This window comes from Notamacropus eugenii, chromosome 1, assembly GCF_028372415.1.
Source record: "Notamacropus eugenii isolate mMacEug1 chromosome 1, mMacEug1.pri_v2, whole genome shotgun sequence".
NCBI lineage: Eukaryota > Metazoa > Chordata > Mammalia > Diprotodontia > Macropodidae > Notamacropus > Notamacropus eugenii.
This window is the reverse complement of record NC_092872.1, coordinates 645284483-645296926: the sequence shown is the minus strand read 5'-3', so window position 1 is coordinate 645296926 and position 12444 is coordinate 645284483. Positions and strand designations below refer to the sequence as shown.

Below are 12444 nucleotides of genomic sequence, written 5' to 3'. Positions count from 1 at the left end.
ATAGACAACTTTTTTTCAAGAGATTTGGAGGTGAGGGGAGAAGAGAAGTAGAATGATAGCTGGATAGAGGAGAAGGTTGAAGGAAGGCTGCTTTTTTTCATTCATACACTGAACATTTATTAAGCACCTGTTATATACGAAGTACTGTGCTAGACACTGGAGATAGAGAGACACAACAGAAAAACGCAATGAGAGCAAGAGACAAAACATAAACATCTCAATTGTCCTGCAAATGTTAAAACAACAAGAAGGAGTCCTCCTATGTTTTTGATAGGTTACTTGGGGAGAATTTATGGGAAAACATGGTGGAGAATTGCATAAAAGGGCAAAGCATGTGAGATTACAACCGGAATTGTTGGACAAAGTATTCACCCTGAAGAAATGACTAATCTACCAAAATATCTAAGCTACACTTTAATAAAGGCCTTTTCTTCAAATCAATCCTATGATTGATGTGACATCAATACATGTGGATATATGCATGATTGGATACATGTGTGATTGGATACATTGGATAAACACATGATCATTCCCATTTAAATATAGGGAAACTGAGGCATAGGAGGATTCAGTGACTTGCCTAGGACCACATAGTTAATGAATGCTGGAATAAGGGCTTATGTTGTAGTCTTCTGATACTAAGACTAGATGAATTTGTCACCACTTCATGAAGCTTTTAGCTATTGCTATGGGTGGTAGAATTATTTTGATGACCCCTATTTCATAGATAATCAGATTAAAGTAGACATGTCAAGCTACTTGCTTTAGGTCACAGAGATAATAATTCATGGGACCAGATCTGAAGCTGGACATTGACCAGGTTTTCTGAAAACCACCCCAGATTTGCTGACTCCATGTCAAGTATACTTAATACCATCCTAATCCAGATGGAAGTTTGCTATTGCCAGTAGGACAAGTCCATATTCAACAAACATGCACTTTAACACTTTAAAAAGGCATATTTTTAGGTCAATTTTTTCTCTCTGCTTCTGTCTGCTGAATATGGAATGATTTGGGCAACCAAGTTGGCACCGTTCATTGGGCAACCAAATGGCACAGTGTCAAACCTAAGTCAGGAAGACCTGAGTTCAGATCCAGCCTCTGACACTTAAGGTGTATGACCCTGGGCAAATCACTTAATCCTGTTTGCCTCAGTTCCTTCATTTGTAAAATGACCTTGAGAAGGAAATGGCACTCCAAGATCTTTGCCAATAAAAGCCCAAATGGAATTACAAAGATTCAGACATGATTGAAAATGACTAAACAGCAAAGTCTAGTTCACCATCATCGTATCAAGCATTTATATAGCACTTTAATATTTGCAAAATGCTTTACACACCAATAATTCTAAGAGGTAGATTCTATTGTCATATTCATTTTACAGATGAGGAAATTGAGGGTAATAGAGGCTAAGTGACTTACCCAGGATCATACAGCTAAGAAGTAGCTATGGACGGATTTGAACTCTGGTCTTCCTGACTCTATATCCAGTGTTTTATTCATTGAGATAACTACCCACCCAGTAGGTCACATGAAGGAGATAGTTCTTCAAAGCCAAAATAATCACTCCAGACAAAGATGTGTTGAATTATGATGAACCACTTTCCACTTTCCCCACCCTACGTTACAGGGGAGCATCACACCAAAGAAGTAGAGGTATCTTCTTCGGAATGTTACTGCTTATAAAGAAAGAAACTCTCCTCCTCTAGGAAGCCTTCTATGACTGATTCTATGCTGAATCCCATGATGCTGCATACCAGTAAATGTCAATGACAGTTAGGTCATCAGGATAAGGATACAGGGGCTTATTCCAGAGTGTAGTTTTTCCCAAGATTTTAGAGTTTTCAGGACTCTATAGTTCTTATCCTTTGGGATCCTCAAAATAGGAATAGTGATAAGAAATATGGAAGAACTTTGAATGAAAATTTTAAAAATTATAAAAATTGAGAATATCAAAAAGGTAATGTTATAACCAAAAGAATGTCAGATCTAGAATCATAAGGCATGTGTTTGAGTCTTGGCTCCAACACTCACTAACAGTGTGCTCATGGACAAATCATTAAACTCTGAGTCCAGGTTTACTTGTTTTTAAAATAACACTAATATTTCAGATTTTAATAATAACACTTTTATCATCACTTGTAAATGTAAGTTATTATCAGAGGTAGCATAGATAGTGAAAAGACAAATATAAATAAAGTGGGATTCAAAAGACCAGGGTTGTGTTCCCACCCTCCCACTCTACCTCCCAAATATTTGCTAATTATATGACCTTACATTACTCAATTTTTAGGTCTCAGTTTCATATATATATACATATATATATATACATATATATATATGGATGTATGTATATGTATGTGTATATATATCATATATATATATATATATCAAATGACAGAATGTCACTCGATAATCTGAAAGGGTACTAACATCTCTAATTTCCTATGATTTTATGTTTCTGTCTTCTTTATCATTATCACTATCTAAGTAGTTAGGCAGCACATAAAATAAAGTGCCAGATCTGGAGTTAGGAAGACCTGAATTCAAATGTGACCTTGCACACTTGCTATGGGATATCATACAAGTCTTTTAATCTCAGTTTCTTCATCTGTAAAATGTAAAAATAATCGCACCTATGTCTCAGGGTTGTTCATTTTGCAAAACTTTGAGAAGCTATGTAAATTCTATCACCATCCTCCTCACCCTCATCTTCCCCAGGGTAGTGACGTATCACTGGGTCTTCATTCAGAAGTTCCAGGGATCCTAGGGAAGGAAAAGGTCAGTATTAACACTAGGAACCACTTCCCTAGACTAGGATTTCAATCATATTTTCTTGGGTTACCCAGAAAGGGACCCCAAAATCAGTTGATAGCAAGTCAATATTAAACAGTGAGATGAAAGAAATGAGGGTTCTGATTAGAGGAGACCACATAAATCCTTTATCACTTTCAAGATTGTCCCTTTGGGGAAAAAGTAGCAATATTTTTTGCATTTTGCCCTCAAAATCCCCTGTTCTAAAAATGCTTGTAGCAAAGCTGTCCTTTCTCTTTGAGGGTTTTCTGAAGAACATGTTTAGGTAAGAAACAGCTTTTACTTCCAGAAACAACCATGGCTATCAGTCAATCCAGCAGCAAGCTGCTCATGAAGTTCATTCGACAAAGGGTTAGTGCAGCAAGCCCCCACAATAATGTGGAAACAGAAATATTACAAAGTAAAGGCTTATAAAATAATAAAAATTCTACTTACTTCGGATACCTCCCGGTGCCTTTGGCAAAATACCTTAAGCATTCCACATACGGCGGGCATTGTCTTTATAAGATGGCACCTCATAAAATGGTATTAAATATCACCAACGGGGCTTCATATTTCATCCGGCAGGGTTTAGGCCAGGCATGTTCTATATCACACATTATTAGAATGACATCTGCTTTGCAAGTTGTGTACCCAGGAGCCTACCCGGATAACTCATTTCAGCACTCATTCTCGAGGCTTCTGTGCCTTCATAATGCCTAATATGTTTAACTCATTTTGAACAGAAGTCTAAAGCCTGCCACGGCCCTCTGGCCAAAACTGTAGCTGTCAGACAACAGAGCCAGCTATCAAACATTCCTCATTTATCATTAGAGGTGATTCAGTTGTACAGAAAAAATGTGCCCACTGTACTGAGAGGCTGTCAATTGCTCCCCCCTCTCAAACTCTACTTCTCAAATAGGGACATTTCTCTGTGGATGCATTGCCATTACATTATACTCCTTTTCCCACAACACTGAATTTATAATGCAAAGAAAATGGGGAACATATATTCATCTAAATGGCCTCTCTGCTACAAGATGAATAAGGAGATCATCAATGGCAGCGTTGGTGCAGGGCTGCACGTGAAGTCAAGGAAAATTAATAGAATCATCCTGGAAAGAGCAAAAAAGGAAAAAAATCACCCACATGTCTTACACTGAGACTGACTCTTCGATAACCAAAACCCCATTGGAAGGTATAAATTCTCCCTGAAATCATCATTTGGCTACTGAAGTAGAATGCAGGGTACATTTAGAACTGGGGCATTCACATGAGACCTTTCCATTTTATTCCTCATTTGTCTGAGATGGGATCTTATGTCTTCTCTCCTATCTTCCCTTCCTCCACCAATGGTTTGGGTTATCCCATTGCTTCACATCCCAATGACCTCCCAAACGCTAGTAAAGTATTTCCATGTTAAGTGTACAGTGCTCTGAAGTTAGAGAATTTCACCCAAGACAAGCCAGAAATGTCCTTCAGATGCCTTATCATAAATGGTATGTGTGTTATTACTAGTCAAGTTGTTGATTCTATCCCTAGCTGTTTTCCACTTATAGCTCATACTCCTTATCTTGACCTGCAAACTTTGTATATGCTAATTCCCCAGGAAGGAAAGGAACCCAATTAAATTTATTTAAGCATTCTCTGGGCATCTACTTGGAAGTTCTCAAAGGGAAAATGTTGAAATGATTATAATAATAAGACTTGTCCTACTCAGCTTCAAAAGGTGTGACCCAAATGAATTGATCTACTCATAGAAGAGTGCTGGGCAGAATAGTTATTATCCCATTTTAGGGGCAAGGTAGTGAAAAGGTAGTGAAGAGAGGTAGTGAAAAGTCAGGAAGCCTGAGGGCCAGGAAGAACTAAGTTCAAATCCTACTTCTGAGGCAAGACAAGTCACCTAATTGCTCACTGCTCTAAGCTCTAAAACTGTTGTTAAAGAGAAGGTGTCAGCTCACAATGGTAGAAGGAATCTCCTTACCTGTGAACTCCCTATACAAAGAAGCCACAGGTCTACTTTCTATTTTTGTTGTTTGATCATTCCAGTAGTGTCTGACTCTTTGTGACCCCATTTGGGGTTTTCTTGGCAAAGATACTGGAGTGGTTTGCCATTTCCTTATTCATCTCATTTTACAGATGAGAAAACTGAGGCAAACAGGGGTAAGTGATTTGCCTAGGGTCCCATAGCTAGTAAGTATCTGAAGTCAGATCTGAACTCAGAAAGATGAATCTTCCTGACGCCAGGCCCAATACTGTATACCCCACACCACTTTGCTGCCCCTATTCTATCCCTAATCCCTAAATAGAGGAAATAAATATGTGTCATAGAAAAGAGCTAAGGTCAACATCTGAAGTTTGTATCAGTTTCAACCATGCCCCAGAACAAACATCAGCAACACCTGTGGGGTGACCATTATCCATTCACTAGGCAAGAAATGAGCAAAATACAGGGTGACTAAGGACAGTTTATTGAAAATGCTCAGTCCACAAGACATAGACTGATAAGGTGCTAAACTCTTGGGTACTGACCATGACCCCACAGTTGGAGAAGAACTGGCCCCTTACTCAGTAACCCTCTGGGTCCTTAAGTGTGACCTTTTGAATGAAGGGATACCCTTGAGGACCTAGAGGGCCACATGTGGCCTCAAGGCTGCAGGTTCCCTACCTTTGCCCTTGACCCTTCTATTCAATCTACAAGATTCTTTCCTGTAGTCATGTTCTATATTCTATAGCAGTAGTGTCCAACTAGAATAGAAATGGAAGTAATTAAACCATACATAAGGATCCCTGTGAACTGCATATTGAAAATTTTTAAATGTAATATTATCTATGTTTTTTGTATTTCTATTTATTTTGTTAAATAAAATTTAATATTAAAATTTAATATGGTTTTGGCAACCCTCAGGAATGTTATACATCATATGTAGCCCACAGGCCCCACCTCTGGTTTACAACATCTAAGTGAAGGTCTTATCTCTGAACCTTCCTAGATAATAAATGTACAACAAGCATTTCAACAAGTATTTATTATATGTTTTCTGTATGCCAGGCTGTGTTAAATTCTGAGGATATAAAAAAAAAGAAAAAAATGGTCCTAGCTCTTAATTCTAATATATTCCAATAGGAAAAATAACATGCAAATAACGAATATTCAAAGTGAGTAGGTAATTTCAACCAAGGATAAGTTAGGTGATTGAGGTTAAGGATCTAAGCCAAAACAAACACACAGTGTTCAACTTTTGATGATGGTGTGATTGTTTATCCTACTCTTCCATTGACTGCCATGGCAACCCCTTGTTTTTTGGACAGCTCACCTACTCCTACATAGAAAGGTGGAGGACAGTGAGAGAACCATTCCCCATGGATTCTGATTCCCAAATTTCAAAGCAAAGACTTTAAAACTTTGTGATTCTCTAATGCAAACATTCTTAATCTGAGGTCCACATATTTGAATAGATAGATAGACAGACAGACAAATAGATAGATATGTATAGATATATATGTAGATATGTATGTATGTATATTCATTTATAATTGGCTTCCTTTTAAATCTAATGTATTTTATTCATTTGTAAAACATTCTGAGGAAAAGTTCATAGTTTTCAGAAGACTGAGAAAGGAGAATCTGGCAAAAAAATTAAGCCTCTCTCTTTCCATGCAATGGTTTCCAAAGTGGGATCTAAAGTTTGACTTCCCCAATGAAAGAGTGAAAAGATGGGACCTGTAGGGTTGCTCTCTAACTGCACTTATTCTTATCCTCCAAGTCTGTTTCCCTTATCTCCTTCTGATGTACAAGCTTCAAGTTTCCCTGCTTCTAAAGCAGACAGCAACATTTCATGGCAATTATAACGTAATCACTAGTGGGATATCCACAATTGCTTCTAACTAGTATAACTGGAGAGAATTTGTCCATCCTGGCACACCTTTCTGCTCCCCAGATCATCTCTTGGTTAGGCAAACACACTTCAGTGGAAGGGTTCTACAATAAGTCAACAGAAGATGAGTAGGCATGGATATCTTTCTATAGATCACAGATCTCATTAATTACATTATTAATCCCCTGAAACCCACCCCTCTTCCAAACTTACCTAGTACTATTGTGGGTACCTCCATTTATCTGGTTATCCAAACTTAAAACCTCAATATCATCTATTGAAAAATTTCATCATCCACCTATCTTTTATCCTGACTCCTTCTCTCTACTCACATAGCCTCAATCACCACCCCATTTCAGACTCTTCTCATCTTTCCCTTGTACTGTCGCAATATTCTCCTAGTTGGCCTCCTTACCTCATCTCCTGCACTTGAATCCATCTTCAACAGAACACAATACAATACAACACAGCATCCAAAATGATTTTCCTAAATCTTAGGTCTGAACTACTCAATAAACTTCAGCTCTTCTATTGACTCAAGGACCAAATATTAGGCTCCTCTTCCTGAGTTCAAATTCAGCCTCAGACACTAGCAGTATGACTCTAGACAAATCGCTTAACTTTGTTTGCCTCACTTTCCTCATCTGTAAAATGAACTGGAGAAGAAAATGGCAAACCACAGTGTCTTTGCCGAGAAAACACCCAAAAGGGGTCATGGAGAGTTGGATACAACTAAGACAACTGAACAGGTGCCTGTCTATAGTAAGTAAATATACACATACTAAGGTGGAGCATATGCTCATAAATGTTGTACTGATAGGTACACAATCAAAATTATATGGATCACTATCCTAACGGCCCAAGGTTTAGTGCAATTGATCTAGGATCTTCAAAGAATAATTGTACAAGACACAGTGTCAAACTCCATTCAATGTTCATAGGACTTGTCTGACAACCACCATTTGCAACATATTTCCTTGTCTCCTCCCCAGAACTTACAGGTTCCCACTGCCAACCTGGATTCATCTTTCCACAGGAGCTTTCCCTTTCCACATTCCTCCTCTTCTCTCCAGGCCCTCCTTAGTTGTCCATATATTACACAGCTGTATTCCTCTGTTGCTTTAGCATTTCTCCTCAGAAACTACATTTTGTGATGAGCTACTTGCCCTCACCCGCACACTGATTAACTGCACTGTTGGTCACAACATCAAAATATATTCTCCATACTCCCCAATCTTATTTAATTTCCTACTCTTTCCCTCTCAAAACATACTTGATTTTTTTCACTTACATAATTCTGATCATCATGATTACATATTCAAAGTCTGCTTTTCATCAGCCACTAGCAGGGTTTGCTGTCTAACACCTTGTGTTTCTATTGGGTCTGTTCTGAAGAAGACCTGTTCCATTTTAAGCCTTTCTTGCTTCCTTTGTTAATTGCTAATCTGGGTTTGGGTCATAACTCAAATCTGAAATAGAGTCATCTATTTAATTCAACTTCATTCAAAAAGGATTTAGTGACTGTTATACATCTAGCACTTTATTGATGTGTGGTGGCAGACAAAGAAGGAAGAGACATAGTACCTTCTCTTGAAGATCTTAGGGTCCAGTTGGAGAGATAAGAATAACTCACATGGAATAGTCAGTCACCTAATAATTTAAGGCAGTGTTTGCTGGAATGTTGAAGTAAATAGTATGGAAAGTGAATGCCATGGGAGAGAAGAGAAGGGGAAAATCAATGGAGGGTAAAGGACTACATGAAAAGTGAGAAAAGAGGTGAGATTTGACCGGGGGCTGGGGTGATGATGCTGCAGAGGGGTCCACATGTACAATGCCTACTGTGGTTCAAAGGATGAATAAAATGTGAATAGTCATATGGGAAATGGGTGCTCAAGGTTGGAGAGAGCAGCATTATTAATATCAATTATTATTATCATTATTAACTCTAATCTCTTTTAAAAGCAGAGAAGGGGGCAGAGAGGAGAGGAGAGTCCAATGTCTCTGCTCAACGCTGCAACAATGTCTTGAAGTATTTCAATCTTCATGACCTTTCACCAAATCCACTGTCATGTCTAATGAATTCAGCCCACATTCCTGGACTATTCCAATGGCCTGCTGGGTGGTCTCCATACCTCAAGTTTCTCACCACTCTATACCATCTTCCATTCAATGGCAGAAGTAATTTTCCTAAAGTACAGGTCTGATGATGTCATTCCTCTAGACAATAAACTCCAGTGGTTCCCTATTATTTCCAGGATCAAATATAAAATCCAGTTTATCTTTTAAAGTCCTTCACAACCTGGCCTCTTCCAACTTCACCAGTCTTCTCCACTCAATATATTCCACAAATACAATGCTGGTCTTCTTTGCTGTTTCTTCCACAAGACATCTCCTAACTCCCATGACTTCTTTTTACTGCCTGTCCCCCATGTGTGGCATGATCTGTCTCCGCATCTCTCCCTTCTAGTTTCCCTGCTTTCCTCTAAGATTCTGGCTTAAATCTCGCCTTCTGTAAGAGGTCTTTCTCAGTCTGCCCTACTCCCTGCCCTCTGCTAGCAAGATTACTTCCTAATTATCTTGTACCATTACTCCTCCATCACTGGTGGAGGAGGGAGTTAGGGGTGCAGCTTCCCACAATCTGGCCAATCCATGTAAAATTTTTTGTCTTTCCCTTCATACTGGAGAAGAAGTCTGAAAGTTTGCCAACTTTATAATTCGACCTTTTGCAGCTCTATGTGTAAGAATCACATACTGGCCAGGAAGAAGCATCTATAAAGCTACACCTATAGTTGGTATGTATATGTGTAGCTGACTGTCTATGCCTTCCCCTCTCTCAAATATTTTGATATTATACAATACTATACACATATTTTCTGCATTTCTGAGTTTCTAAACTTTTTCGATATCATCTGTTAGGCTTGGCATGTCATCTATGGCTTCCACAAAACTCTCCCAAAATTCCCATTTAATTTCTTATGTGATATATTGAAATTGCAATGGGTAAAGTCGTGATGTGAAAGAGATAATTGTATATATCTTGTGTTACTTAGTTGTTTGCATGTTATCTTGTGTTATTTAGTTGCTTGCATGCTACCTCATCTACTAGAATATGAACTCCTAGAAGTCAGGGACTGAGATTTTGCCTTTCTTTGTATTACCAGAACTTAGCAATTACCTTGTACATAATGCTTAATTATCTCTTGACTGACTATTTAAAAAATCTATCATTATATTGGAGCCAAACACATGTGATCACTATTGACAGTTAATTTCCTGAAAACTGCTTGGTTTCAGGTTACTTCTATATAGTAGCACTGGTTTCAGGTCATCAGATGGAAAGTTAAGAGACAGAGATAATAAGTCCATGCTTGGACATAGTTCAGTAACAACCCTCTCCAAGAAATTGAACTTAGTCCCTTCTTGAGTTAAGAAGCTTCCAAGACTGATGAAAGTGCTGCATGTGAGTGTTGCAAAGGAGGGAGACATAACATATTACATGGTGTAATACAAAGAGAATTGGGCTTGAAATCAGAAAATGGGTTTAAGTCTTGACTTTACCATTTCCCCATCACTAGAGGTCTTCAGGCAGAGGTTGAATGACCATTTCTCTGGAATGTTATAGTGAGAATTCTTTTGGGAGGTATGAGTTACACTAGATGATTACTGGCCTCCTTCCAGGTCTGAAATCCTGTGATTTCCTAGCAATATGATCTTAGGCAAGACATGTCACCTCTCTGTGCCTCGGTTTCATCTATGAGATGAGTACTAAATTAAATGTTACATTGTTGATACTGGGCTCTTCAGAGAGGACCTTAGTCACAAATTTTGTATTTAGCCTCCTTTTACTTTCCCTTTTCACACTTCTCTCCCAAATAGGGCCACTCGAGTTCTCAAAGGGCATTAAAATACTACAATGAATTAATGCTTTCTAGGGTTTTAACTGATTATGGTTTAAGATTCTGGTTATTCCTATTTACATTTTAATGGGAGTCTCTTAAAGACCAAACAATCTTTAAGATCCAAAGGAAAAAAAATGCTAATGGTAAAATTTCAGACACCAACACTGATTGAGGGGGGAATAATTTTGGTCAAAAGGAGACAAATAATAATTTTGGTAGAAATTCCCTTCAACGTATACCACAGTAGGTTGTCTTACTACTTGTAAAGATGATTCTAATTCCATTGCCTATCTACCATAGCACCTGTTAGGTTGCAAACTCCATAAGGACAAAGATTTAGTCTATTCATTAATAAATATGCCAGGCCTAGGAAGCTGCTGTTCACCCTTAGACACTCAATACTTGTTCACTGATTGACCAACCTCTCTGCAACAACCCCCCCCCCCCCCATAGGTTTTGGGAGAGTATTTAAACTAGCCGTGGGGAATTTCAGTTACAGACTTCCTTTGGCCTCAGAAACCGCTCCATCTGTCGCACAAACTTTCTCAATGCCTTCCTGGCAGTCATTTCAATTTCCCTGACAGAAAAAGTTGTGGTCTGTGCCACGACTTGAAGGTTCATTTAATGTAGATTTTGATGGGTGAACTGTAAAATAACCTCAAGTCTGAGGCACATTTTTTAGATTGAAGGTGAGAGACCAATTAGTGGCACTAACTCCTCGGACAGATGGTTATTATGTGATAACTGAGGTGCCTGTCCTGTCCTGTGCCATTAAAAAGTCATCTTTTCCCTAATATCTTTCATTATAAAGAAAGAGAGTTGTACACACTTCACAGACTGTAGGCATCTTTCCTCTACAAAGTGAAGTTTATAGCTGGACAGGACAGGACCCAGGCATATGAAGACATGGAGTATGTCTCTTGACTTACTGGTCATGAAAGCAAGAGAGAACCAGGCTGGGGAAAGACATACAATGCATTTTCTTAAAATTCCGCTGCTCTTAGCAGCGGAATCAGAATAGAGAGACTATTTAGCACCTGTATTCTACCCTCTATGACTCAGTTGCCTGAAAGTGCTTTATTCTGAAACAGTGTCTTACACAATCATCTATTCCTGGAGTACTGAAGGCAAGTCAAGTAGGAATTGATTTGGGGTATACCAAGGGGAGTTAATATGAATATGAATATGCATTTTTTGGAATACTTCCTATTCAAAAGTCCAATAGAAATGTCTTAGAGTATCCGTTGTTTAATCTTTTCCCAATGCCTCCTGTTTTTACTAAAACAATTACTTGGGCAAGGGCTATACAAATACAAGTTTCCCTCTTTCCCACCACAATCCTATACCCTGTCTATCATGTAAATCTCCTTTTGTCTCCTTGGTTCTCATGAATCTCCATCTCATCTCTATACCTATAGCATATCTCAACATCAATACTATATATGCCCCGAAACAACTTAAGACTTATTTTCATTCTGTCTTGTTTGGTCACTATTATGATGTATATCTTAATTTTTGTCTTGCCAACTAGATTTTCTACTCTTTGAAGATAAGGAATGTCTTATACTTTTTCTGTATGCTGTAAAGCACCCAGCATGGAACTGAATTCACAGAAGATTCTTGGGAAGTAATTTTTAATTGATCAATTAATCCAATACAATATGATTGAGAAGGGTGATTTTTTTCTCTTACATTCCTTAAGTAATATGCATTGCTTAAATCCCACTTTCTATAAGAATCCTTTCTTCAAGTAGGGAAGAAGGGGGTAAGTGGGGTATATGGGGGGATGATAGAAGGGAGGGTAAATGAGAGGAGGGGGTAATTAGAAGTAAACACTTTTGGGGAAGGACAAGGTCAAAAGAGAGAATAGAATA

At 38.3% G+C, this 12444-nt stretch overlaps 1 long non-coding RNA gene across 2 annotated transcripts in view; it reads right to left on the bottom strand.

Moving 5' to 3' along the window:
• The window catches only part of LOC140528069 (uncharacterized), a 36845-nt gene extending 25297 nt beyond the window's left edge, over positions 1–11548 (bottom strand). The window contains exons 1-2 of one of the 2 annotated variants that reach the window (XR_011975062.1): positions 11400–11548; positions 2637–2766 (exon numbers count right to left, since the gene is read on the bottom strand). This is a non-coding gene — a long non-coding RNA (uncharacterized lncRNA). The remainder of the gene's footprint in view (positions 1–2636; positions 2767–11399) is intronic. The other variant, XR_011975057.1, reaches the window with a different exon arrangement.
• Between the last annotated feature and the right edge of the window lie 896 nt (positions 11549–12444).